Source organism: Rutidosis leptorrhynchoides, chromosome 9 (assembly GCF_046630445.1).
Source record: "Rutidosis leptorrhynchoides isolate AG116_Rl617_1_P2 chromosome 9, CSIRO_AGI_Rlap_v1, whole genome shotgun sequence".
In the NCBI taxonomy this organism is placed as follows: domain Eukaryota; kingdom Viridiplantae; phylum Streptophyta; class Magnoliopsida; order Asterales; family Asteraceae; genus Rutidosis; species Rutidosis leptorrhynchoides.
Genome location: NC_092341.1, coordinates 156,209,103 through 156,222,298, shown reverse-complemented (window position 1 = coordinate 156,222,298; position 13,196 = coordinate 156,209,103).

Below are 13,196 nucleotides of genomic sequence, written 5' to 3'. Positions count from 1 at the left end.
AGCTTCCGTATGCCATGCGCGAATATTTTGAAAGGCAATAGGGATGAAGGAATCGTCAATATAGAAGAATGAATTTTTCCATTTCCTACGGACCTCAGCTTTCAGATGTGCCATAAAATTAACCCTATCGTTGAAAGCGTACCAACTCTATTGGCTTTTACGGTAAGAAAACACGTTTTTAAATAACGCTAGCGTGGGAGGGAAATTGTAGAAATTACAGATCGCCTCAAAAAGTGTGACACGGCAAGCACTATATGGATGTAATTGACCAATGCCAATGTTAAAATGATTAAGGACCTCCATGAAAAAAGGAGTGGAAGGATAGCGCACATTCCATTCCACCATGACTTGACGATACACGGTGACCTTAATCGTCAATAATGGTGTCGACACGCTGATTAGGTAGGGGCTACCGAGTTCAGATCGGCCAAAGGTGGGTACCAATCCACCAAGAACGCAATCTTGCGCGCTGTCATAACGGACCTGATGGCTCCGCAAATTGGAGGCTCGCCAGTAGAAGAAGATGTCATCTACTATTAATATAATAAAAATACCGTAAGAAAAAGAAACTAAACGCGCGCTAACTTGAGGAAGTTAAAGTCGAAACCAAAGAAGCAACGAGAAAAGAGCCGAGAAGAATTGCGCAAGATCAAGGAAAGCAAGGAAGAGTAAAATATGGAGAGGAGATAATAAGGTATTTATAGGGGAGTAAAAACACGGAAGAGGTCTCAAGAATAGTTGAAAAAGGGCGGTTAAAATATGAAGGGCGGAGATGGAGCCATGTGTCAAAAGCTGGAAAGGAAGATGTACAAGGTAACCAAGGGCAACGAAAATAATGGAATGATCACTGTAGCAACTGACAAACGTCGCTTCAATTACCTTGCATTTAATGCAGCAGGACACAACATTATTTAAATAAAATAAAGGAGCGCGATGGCGCTTGGAAAAGAATGGGCAGACGATGGTCATAGGTTGAGTTCAACGCCATGCGCAGTTCCTGCACATACCATTGAACTGGGAGGACTTAATGATACGCATACCCGAGTAGCTCGTGTAGCACATCAATCATCATCGCCAAGTTAGCCAAGCATGATGCGCGCTGAAATGGAAAGCGCTGTAGTCACTGAACCGCGCTGAGTTCCGGTAGTGCGATAATGATGCATGCATGTCAGGCAATGATGTAGCTGGCAAAGGATATATGGCAGATAGGAGTCAGGTCCAACAAAACACCTTTTACTTTTTGGCGGGCCAGATCACTTAAGGAAGTACTATTTGTAGGCCACGATCTTGCTAACATTATTACGTGGCAATAGAAGACAAAAAGGATCACCCTATAAATAACGGACTCAATCCACAAGGCAAGTGGTTCCATCCGAAAAAGGGCTTACACACATACTATTTTGAGTATCCAAGTACGGATTAGTTGCGCTATCTAAAATAGCGCGATTGTACCTGCGCTACTGGACTTACAGCATTTCACTAGACACTCTTGATATACAGGTAATGTTCTACGAACACAAACCCGGCAACCCAGCGCTAGCCATCGCTGACCGGACTACCCGCCGATGGTGAGTCTATGTTTAACCACCCCCGCTGAGATCCTCATCCCGCAGGGGGTTATTCACGGTACTCCAGACCGGAGAGTTAAACCCAATTGACCCTTAAATCCCCCTTCTTTGATGTCAAGCATGGACCGAACCTGACCCGAATATTCTATGCTTGATCAGTAGCAAAAAATACCTTGGTCTGTGTGAAACGCTGTTTTATCTTTGTCATGCTCCGCCATTTGGATTTAATGGTAGCCCTTATACGCGTTGAGGAAACACTTGAAGTGGAAACCTGCCAACGATTCAACCTTCCAATCAATTTTCGGTAAAGGATAATTGTCTTTGGGACACACTTTGTTGATATCTTTGAAATCTACACACATTCTCCACGACCCGTTTGCCTTTTTGACCAGTACCGGATTAGCAACCCTCGTCTGATACATCGCCTCCCTTAGTATGTCAGCTTGTACCAGTTTTTCCACCTCATTTTTGAGAAAAAAATGCTACATTCTGCGGCCATACCTCGTTTATTCTGTCTCACCGGGGTCAGGCTAGGGTTTACATTTAGACAATGTTCCGCGACGTTACGCGGTACCCCTGTCATGTCTGACTCTTGCTGAAATGTCCCGTTCTTATTGATTAAAAACGTTCCATATTAATTGATTTCGTTGCGAGGTTTTGACCTCTATATGAGACGTTTTTCAAAGACTGCATTCATTTTTAAAACAAACCATAACCTTTATTTCATAAATAAAGGTTTAAAAAGCTTTACGTAGATTATCAAATAATGATAATCTAAAATATCCTGTTTACACACGACCATTACATAATGGTTTACAATACAAATATGTTACATCGAAATTAGTTTCTTGAATGCAGTTTTTACACAATATCATACAAACATGGACTCCAAATCTTGTCCTTATTTTAGTATGCAACAGCGGAAGCTCTTAGTATTCACCTGAGAATAAACATGCTTTAAACGTCAACAAAAATGTTGGTGAGTTATAGGTTTAACCTATATGTATCAAATCGTAACAATAGACCACAAGATTTCATATTTCAATACACATCCCATACATAGAGATAAAAATCATTCATATGGTGAACACCTGGTAACCGACATTAATAAGATGCATATATATAAGAATATCCCCATCATTCCGGGACACCCTTCGGATATGATATAAATTTCGAAGTACTAAAGCATCCGGTACTTTGGATGGGGTTTGTTAGGCCCAATAGATCTATCTTTAGGATTCGCATCAGTTAGGGTGTCTGTTCCCTAATTCTTAGATTACCAGACTTAATAAAAAGGGGCATATTCGATTTCGATAATTCAACCATAGAATGTAGTTTCACGTACTTGTGTCTATTTTGTAAATCATTTATAAAACCTGCATGTATTCTCATCCCAAAAATATTAGATTTTAAAAGTGGGACTATAACTCATTTTCACAGATTTTTACTTCGTTGGGAAGTAAGACTTGGCCACTGGTTAATTCACGAACCTATAACAATATATACATATATATCAAAGTATGTTTAAAATATATTTACAACACTTTTAATATATTTTGATGTTTTAAGTTTATTAAGTCAGCTGTCCTCGTTAGTAACCTACAACTAGTTGTCCACAGTTAGATGTACAGAAATAAATCGATAAATATTATCTTGAATCAATCCACGACCCAGTGTATACATATCTCAGTATTGATCACAACTCAAACTATATATATTTTGGAATCAACCTCAACCCTGTATAGCTAACTCCAACATTCACATATAGAGTGTCTATGGTTGTTCCAAAATATATATAGATGTGTCGACATGATAGGTCGAAACATTGTATACATGTCTATGGTATCTCAAGATTACATAATATACAATACAAGTTGATTAAGTTATGGTTGGAATAGATTTGTTACCAATTTTCACGTAGCTAAAATGAGAAAAATTATCCAATCTTGTTTTACCCATAACTTCTTCATTTTAAATCCGTTTTGAGTGAATCAAATTGCTATGGTTTCATATTGAACTCTATTTTATGAATCTAAATAGAAAAAGTATAGGTTTATAGTCGGAAAAATAAGTTACAAGTCGTTTTTGTAAAGGTAGTCATTTCAGTCGAAAGAACGACGTCTAGATGACCATTTTAGAAAACATACTTCCACTTTGAGTTTAACCATAATTTTTGGATATAGTTTCATGTTCATAATAAAAATCATTTTCTCAGAATAACCACTTTTAAATCAAAGTTTATCATAGTTTTTAATTAACTAACCCAAAACAGCCCGCGGTGTTACTACGACGGCGTAAATCCGGTTTTACGGTGTTTTTCGTGTTTCCAAGTTTTAATCATTAAGTTAGCATATCATATAGATATAGAACATGTGTGTAGTTAATTTTAAAAGTCAAGTTAGAAGGATTAACTTTTGTTTGCGAACAAGTTTAGAATTAACTAAACTATGTTCTAGTGATTACGAGTTTAAACCTTCGAATAAGATAGTTTTATATATATGAATCGAATGATGTTATGAACATCATTACTACCTTAAGTTTAGTAGGTAAACCTACTGGAAGTGACAAGAAATGATCTAGCTTCAAAGGATCTTGGATGGCTTGAAAGTTCTTGAAGTAGGATCATGACACAAAAACAAGTTCAAGTAAGATTTTTACTCGAATTAAGATAGTTTATAGTTATAGAAATTGAATCAAAGTTTGAATATGAATATTACCTTGAATAAGAAAGATAACCTACTATATATAACAAAGGTTTCTTGATCTTAGATGATTACTTGGAATGGATTAGAAAGCTTGGAAGTAAATTAGTAAACTTGAAGGGATTTTTGAAGTGTTCTTGAAGTGATCTTCCTATGATGATTATAGCTTGATTCTTGAAGTGATTTTTGATGAAGATGATGATTAACTACTGGAAAAATACGTTCATAATAGTGTGTGTGTGTGTTGAGAGAGAATTAGAAAGAGAATTGGAAGTGAAATGGAGTGAATGATGAGTGGTAATTGGTGAGTGGGGTTAAAAGGAGTTCTAGTTAGTTGACTAGGTCATGGTAGAAGTTAAAATTGATTAGTCATACATGACATAATCAATAGTGGAATCCCATGCTAGTTCCTATTGGTATATACTCATAGTAAGTACGTTTTGAAGCTGTGTATAATACGGGTAAGAATACGACAAGAATTCTTGATGAAAGAAAAGAATGGAAAAGTAACTGTAACCATTTTCGTTAAGTATGAGTGTTTTGATATATGTCTTGAAGTCTTCCAAAAGTATTTTAATACATCTAAATACACTACATGTATATACATTTTAACTGAGTCGTTAAGTCATCGTTAGTCGTTACATGTAAGTGTTGTTTTGAAACCTTTAAGTTAACGATCTCAATTAATGTTGTTAACCCATTGTTTATTATATCTAATGAGATGTTAAATTATTATATTATCATGATATTATGATATATTAATATATCTTAATATGATATATATACATTTAAATGTCGTTACAACGATAATCGTTACATATATGTCTCGTTTCGAAATCCTTAAGTTAGTAGTCTTGTTTATATGTATATAACTCATTGTTAATATACTTATGGAGATACTTACTTATCATAATCTCATGTTAACCATATGTATATCCATATATATATCGTCATGTCATTTTTCCAAGTTTTAACGTTCGTGAATCGCCGGTCAACTTGGGTAGTCAATTGTCTATATGAAACATATTTCAATTAATCAAGTCTTAACAAGTTTGATTGCTTAACATGTTGGAAACATTTAATCATGTAAATATCAATCTCAATTAATATATATAAACAAGGAAAAGTTTGGGTCACTACAGTACCTACCCGTTAAATAAATTTCGTCCCGAAATTTTAAGCTGTTGAAGGTGTTGACGAATCTTCTGGAAATAGATGCGGGTATTTATTCTTCATCTGATCTTCATGCTCCCAGGTGAACTTGGGTCCTCTACGAGCATTCCCTCAAACCTTAACAATTGGTATCTTGTTTTGCTTAAGTCTTTTAACCTCACGATCCATTATTTCGACGGGTTCTTCGATGAATTTGAGTTTTTCGTTGATTTGGATTTCATCTAACGGAATAGTGAGATCTTCTTTAGCAAAACATTTCTTCAAATTCGAGACGTGGAAAGTGTTATGTACAGCCGCGAGTTGTTGAGGTAACTCAAGTCGGTAAGCTACTGGTCCGACACGATCAATAATCTTGAATGGTCCAATATACCTTGGATTTAATTTCCCTCGTTTACCAAATCGAACAACGCCTTTCCAAGGTGCAACTTTAAGCATGACCATCTCTCCAATTTCAAATTCTATATCTTTTCTTTTAATGTCAGCGTAGCTCTTTTGTCGACTTTGGGCGGTTTTCAACCGTTGTTGAATTTGGATGATCTTCTCGGTAGTTTCTTGTATAATCTCCGGACCCGTAATCTGTCTATCCCCCATTTCACTCCAACAAATCGGAGACCTGCACTTTCTACCATAAAGTGCTTCAAACGGCGCCATCTCAATGCTTGAATGGTAGCTGTTGTTGTAGGAAAATTCTGCTAATGGTAGATGTCGATCCCAACTGTTTCCGAAATCAATAACACATGCTCGTAGCATGTCTTCAAGCGTTTGTATCGTCCTTTCACTCTGCCCATCAGTTTGTGGATGATAGGCAGTACTCATGTCTAGACGAGTTCCTAATGCTTGCTGTAATGTCTGCCAGAATCTTGAAATAAATCTGCCATCCCTATCAGAGATAATAGAGATTGGTATTCCATGTCTGGAGACGACTTCCTTCAAATACAGTCGTGTTAACTTCTCCATCTTGTCATCTTCTCTTATTGGCAGGAAATGTGCTGATTTGGTGAGACGATCAATTATTACCCAAATAGTATCAAAACCACTTGCAGTCCTTGGCAATTTAGTGATGAAATCCATGGTAATGTTTTCCCATTTCCATTTCGGGATTTCGGGTTGTTGAAGTAGACCTGATGGTTTCTGATGCTCAGCTTTGACCTTAGAACACGTCAAACATTCTCCTACGTATTTAGTAACATCGGCTTTCATACCCGGCCACCAAAAATATTTCCTGAGATCCTTGTACATCTTCCCCGTTCCAGGATGTATTGAGTATCTGGTTTTATGAGCTTCTCTAAGTACCATTTCTCTCATATCTCCAAATTTTGGTACCCAAATCCTTTCAGCCCTATACCGGGTTCCGTCTTCCCGAATATTAAGATGTTTCTCCGATCCTTTAGGTATTTCATCCTTTAAATTTCCCTCTTTTAAAACTCCTTGTTGCGCCTCCTTTATTTGAGTAGTAAGGTTATTATGAATCATTATATTCATAGATTTTACTCGAATGGGTTCTCTGTCCTTCCTGCTCAAGGCATCGGCTACCACATTTGCCTTCCCCGGGTGGTAACGAATCTCAAAGTTGTAATCATTCAATAATTCAATCCACCTACGCTGCCTCATATTCAGTTGTTTCTGATTAAATATGTGTTGAAGACTTTTGTGGTCGGTATATATAATACTTTTGACCCCATATAAGTAGTGCCTCCAAGTCTTTAATGCAAAAACAACCGCGCCTAATTCCAAATCATGCGTCGTATAATTTTGTTCGTGAATCTTCAATTGTCTAGACGCATAAGCAATCACCTTCGTTCGTTGCATTAATACACAACCGAGACCTTGCTTTGATGCGTCACAATAAATCACAAAATCATCATTCCCTTCAGGCAATGACAATATAGGTGCCGTAGTTAGCTTTTTCTTCAATAACTGAAACGCTTTCTCTTGTTCATCATTCCATTCAAATTTCTTCCCTTTATGCGTTAATGCAGTCAAGGGTTTTGCTATTCTGGAAAAGTCTTGGATGAACCTTCTGTAGTAACCAGCTAGTCCTAAAAACTGGCGTATGTGTTTCGGAGTTTTCGGGGTTTCCCACTTTTCAACAGTTTCTATCTTTGCCGGATCCACCTTAATACCTTCTTTGTTCACTATGTGACCGAGGAATTGAACTTCTTCCAACCAAAATGCACACTTTGAAAACTTAGCGTACAATTCTTCCTTCCTCAATACTTCTAACACCTTTCTCAAATGTTCACCGTGTTCTTGGTCATTCTTTGAGTAAATAAGTATGTCATCAATGAAAACAATGACAAACTTGTCAAGGTATGGTCCACACACTCGGTTCATAAGGTCCATGAACATAGCTGGTACATTAGTTAAACCAAATGGCATGACCATAAACTCGTAATGACCGTAACGTGTTCTGAAAGCAGTCTTTGGAATATTATCTTCTTTCACCCGCATTTGATGATACCCGGAACGTAAGTCAATCTTTGAATAAACAGACGAGCCTTGTGTAGTGACCCGAACTTTTCCATGTTTATATATATTAATTAAGATTGATATTTACATGATTAAATGTTTCCAACATGTTAAGCAATCAAACTTGTTAAGACTTGATTAATTGAAATAGGTTTCATATAGACAATTGACCACCCAAGTTGACCGGTGATTCACGAACGTTAAAACTTGTAAAAACTATACGATGACATATATATGGTTATATATATATTTAACATGATTTTATTATAAGTATGTATCTCATTAGGTATTTTAACAATGAGTTATATACATAAAAATGAGACTATTAATTTAAGAAACTCGAAAACGATATATATAACGATTATCGTTATAACAACGTCTTACTAGGTACATATGAATCATATTAAGATATTGATACACTTGGTTAATTATGTTAAATGATAAGTAAATATATTATTAAGTGTATTAACAATGAAATACATATGTAAAAATAAGACTACTAACTTAATGATTTCGAAACGAGACATATATGTAACGATTATCGTTGTAACGACATTTAACTGTATATACATCATACTAAGATATATTATATATCATAATATCATGATAATATAAAAATTTAACATCTCATTTGTTATAATAAACAATGGATTAACAACATTCAACAAGATCGTTAACCTAAAGGTTTCAAAACAACATTTACATGTAACGACTAACGATGACTTAACGACTCAGTTAAAATGTATATACATGTAGTGTTTTAATATGTATTCATACACTTTTGAAAGACTTCAATACACTTATCAAAATACTTCTACTTAACAAAAATGCTTACAATTACATCCTCGTTCAGTTTCATCAACAATCCTACTCGTATGCACCCGTATTCGTACTCGTACAATACATAGCTTTTAGATGTATGTACTATTGGTATATACACTCTAATGATCAGATCTTAGCAGCCCATGTGAGTCACCTAACACATGTGGGAACCATCATTTGGCAACTAGCATGAAATATCTCATAAAATTACAAAAATGTGAGTAATCATTCATGACTTATTTACATGAAAACAAAATTACATATCCTTTATATCTAATCCATACACCAACGACCAAAAACACCTACAAACACTTTCATTCTTCAATTTTCTTCATCTAATTGATCTCTCTCAAGTTCTATCTTCAAGTTCTAAGTGTTCTTCATAAATTCTACAAGTTCTAGTTACATAAAATCAAGAATACTTTCAAGTTTGCTAGCTCACTTCCAATCTTGTAAGGTGATCATCCAACCTCAAGAAATCTTTGTTTATTACAGTATGTTATCATTCTAATACAAGGTAATAATCATATTCAAACTTTGGTACAATTTCTATAACTATAACAATCTTATTTCAAGTGATGATCTTACTTGAACTTGTTTTCGTGTCATGATTTTGCTTCAAGAACTTCGAGCCATCCAAGGATCCGTTGAAGTTAGATCCATTTTTCTCTTTTCCAGTAGGTTTATCCAAGGAACTTAAGGTAGTAATGATGTTCATAACATCATTCGATTCATACATATAAAGCTATCTTATTCGAAGGTTTAAACTTGTAATCACTAGAACATAGTTTAGTTACTTCTAAACTTGTTCGCAAACAAAAGTTAATCCTTCTAACTTGACTTTTAAAATCAACTAAACACATGTTATATATCTATATGATATGCTAACTTAATGATTTAAAACCTGGAAACACGAAAAATACCGTAAAACCGGATTTACGCCGTCGTAGTAACACCGCGGGCTGTTTTGGGTTAGTTAATTAAAAACTATGATAAACTTTGATTTAAAAGTTGTTATTCTGAGAAAATGATTTTTATTATGAACATGAAACTATATCCAAAAATTATGGTTAAACTCAAAGTGGAAGTATGTTTTCTAAAATGGTCATCTAGACGTCGTTCTTTCGACTGAAATGACTACCTTTACAAAAACGACTTGTAACTTATTTTTCCGACTATAAACCTATACATTTTCTGTTTAGATTCATAAAATAGAGTTCAATATGAAACCATAGCAATTTGATTCACTCAAAACGGATTTAAAATGAAGAAGTTATGGGTAAAACAAGATTGGATAATTTTTCTCATTTTAGCTACGTGAAAATTTGTAACAAATCTATTCCAACCATAACTTAATCAACTTGTATTGTATATTATGTAATCTTGAGATACCATAGACACGTATACAATGTTTAGACCTATCATGTCGACACATCTATATATATTTCGGAACAACCATAGACACTCTATATGTGAATGTTGGAGTTAGCTATACAGGGTTGAGGTTGATTCCAAAATATATATAGTTTGAGTTGTGATCAATACTGAGATACGTATACACTGGGTCGTGGATTGATTCAAGATAATATTTATCGATTTATTTCTGTACATCTAACTGTGAACAACTAGTTGTAGGTTACTAACGAGGACAGCTGACTTAATAAACTTAAAACATCAAAATATATTAAAAGTGTTGTAAATATATTTTGAACATACTTTGATATATATGTATATATTGTTATAGGTTCGTGAATCAACCAGTGGCCAAGTCTTACTTCCCGACGAAGTAAAAATCTGTGAAAGTGAGTTATAGTCCCACTTTTAAAATTTAATATTTTTGGGATGAGAATACATGCAGGTTTTATAAATGATTTACAAAATAGACACAAATACGTGAAACTACATTCTATGGTTGAATTATCGAAATCGAATATGCCCCTTTTTATTAAGTCTGGTAATCTAAGAATTAGGGAACAGACACCCTAATTGACGCGAATCCTAAAGATAGATCTATTGGGCCTAACAAACCCCATCAAAAGTACCGGATGCTTTAGTACTTCGAAATTTATATCATATCCGAAGGGTGTCCCGGAATGATGGGGATATTCTTATATATGCATCTTGTTAATGTCGGTTACCAGGTGTTCACCATATGAATGATTTTTATCTCTATGTATGGGATGTGTATTGAAATATGAAATCTTGTGGTCTATTATTACGATTTGATATATATAGGTTAAACCTATAACTCACCAACATTTTTGTTGACGTTTAAAGCATGTTTATTCTCAGGTGAATATTAAGAGCTTCCGCTGTTGCATACTAAAATAAGGACAAGATTTGGAGTCCATGTTTGTATGATATTGTGTAAAAACTGCATTCAAGAAACTGATTTCGATGTAACATATTTGTATTGTAAACCATTATGTAATGGTCGTGTGTAAACAGGATATTTTAGATTATCATTATTTGATAATCTACGTAAAGCTTTTTAAACCTTTATTTATGAAATAAAGGTTATGGTTTGTTTTAAAAATGAATGCAGTCTTTGAAAAACGTCTCATATAGAGGTCAAAACCTCGCAACGAAATCAATTAATATGGAACATTTTTAATCAATAAGAACGGGACATTTCAGTTGGTATCCGAGCGTTGGTCTTAGAGAACTAGAATTTTGCATTAGTGTGTCTTATCAAGTTTGTAGGATGCATTAGTGAGTCTGGACTTCGACCGTGTTTACTTGAAAAATGATTACTTAACAAATTTTGTTGGAAACTATATATTTTTAACATGTGAATATTATGTGATATATTAATCTCTTAACGCGTTTGATATTATGTGATAGATGTCTACCTCTAGAACAAGTCCCATTGACTCACCTAATAATAATGAAGAGTCAAATATAAATTGGAATGATTCGTGGACTGATTCACAAGTTCACGAAGAGGAACCGGAGGAAGAATCGGAACCGGAAGAAGAATCGGAACCGGATGAAGAAATAGAACCGGTGGGGGAAATAATAAAACGGTTAAGTAAAAGAAAATCCTCAACCAACCGACCAAGGTTAATTATGGTCAATGGTGTTTCCGCCAAGGAAGCAAAATATTGGGAGGATTACCAATTCTCCGATGAATCGGATTCCGACGAGAATTCCGATGATGTTATAAAAATTACCCCAACTGAATTTAAAAAGGCAAAAGAAAATAATAAGGGAAAGGGCATAAAAATAGAGAAATCTAATTCCAACCCCGATGAACTTTATATGTATCGTCAACCCCCGAAGTCCTTAAGTTGTAACAATGACCCGGGAACCTCTAAACCACCAGGTTTTTCTAAACCAATGTGGATCACGACGGCTCGTATTAGGGGAACATCATATATCCCTAGAAACTTGGCAAAACGAACCAAAACCGAAGAAGAAGAAACAAGCGAGTCGGAATAAGATAGTTGTATTCGTGTGGTGTAATATATGTAATATAGTGTGCTTATGCTTTATGATATATGTAAAAATTGCTTGTATTAATAAGTATTTTTTTTTTATGAATCTAACTCTTATCTATTTTACAGTATAAAAACACAAAATGGATAGACAACCCAATATTTTAAGAGACCTACCCGGAGACATGATTGATGAAATCTTGTCTAGAGTCGGTCAGAATTCTTCGGCACAACTATTTAAGGCGAGATCAGTTTGTAAGACATTCGAAGAACGTTCCAAGAATGCCTTGGTTTATAAAAGGCTTTCGTTCGAAAGATGGGGGATATCACATTGGGAAATCCATAAGTTACGATGTGTTTACTTTGACGCATATATTGCGGGGAACCCAAATGCTATTTTACGCAATGGGTTAAGAAATTATTTTGACTCAATATATCCGAATATTGGACTTCGTGATTTAGAAAAAGGGGCTAACATGCAACATAAAGAAGCATGTTATGCTTACGGATTAGTAATGTTCGCTTCTCACCAAAGTGAGAACAAGAACATCGGCCTACAACTATTAAACAAAATGTTCCCACAAGTGACGGAGTCGGTAATTGGGGTAAGAAATGAGGTTTTTAGATTGTTACGGGACTGTTGGACATTACGTAACCCTCGTCCCTTTGACGAGGTTACAACACGCTGTCTTATCAACGGCCATAACGGTTATGTTCCACAAGACCAAGGATGGGAAGTAGTCCTAGTAAAACCAGAATGCATGACTTGTTTCTGGACGTATGAATTACGTGTCTTTATTGCCTTTGCTGAACGACTTGTGTACTAGCTATAATTATCTTCACAACTATCTTGTATCAAAGTTATTGTGTGCTATATTTCATGCTTTATGTAAAATAAGCGGTATTGTAAGTTTGTAAAATATTGTATAAAAGTTTGAACGCGAAATATTATTATAATCAGTTTTTCATATAGAATTATAGTAGTTGAATTGTATATTAGCTACTAAGTATGAACTTAACGGGTA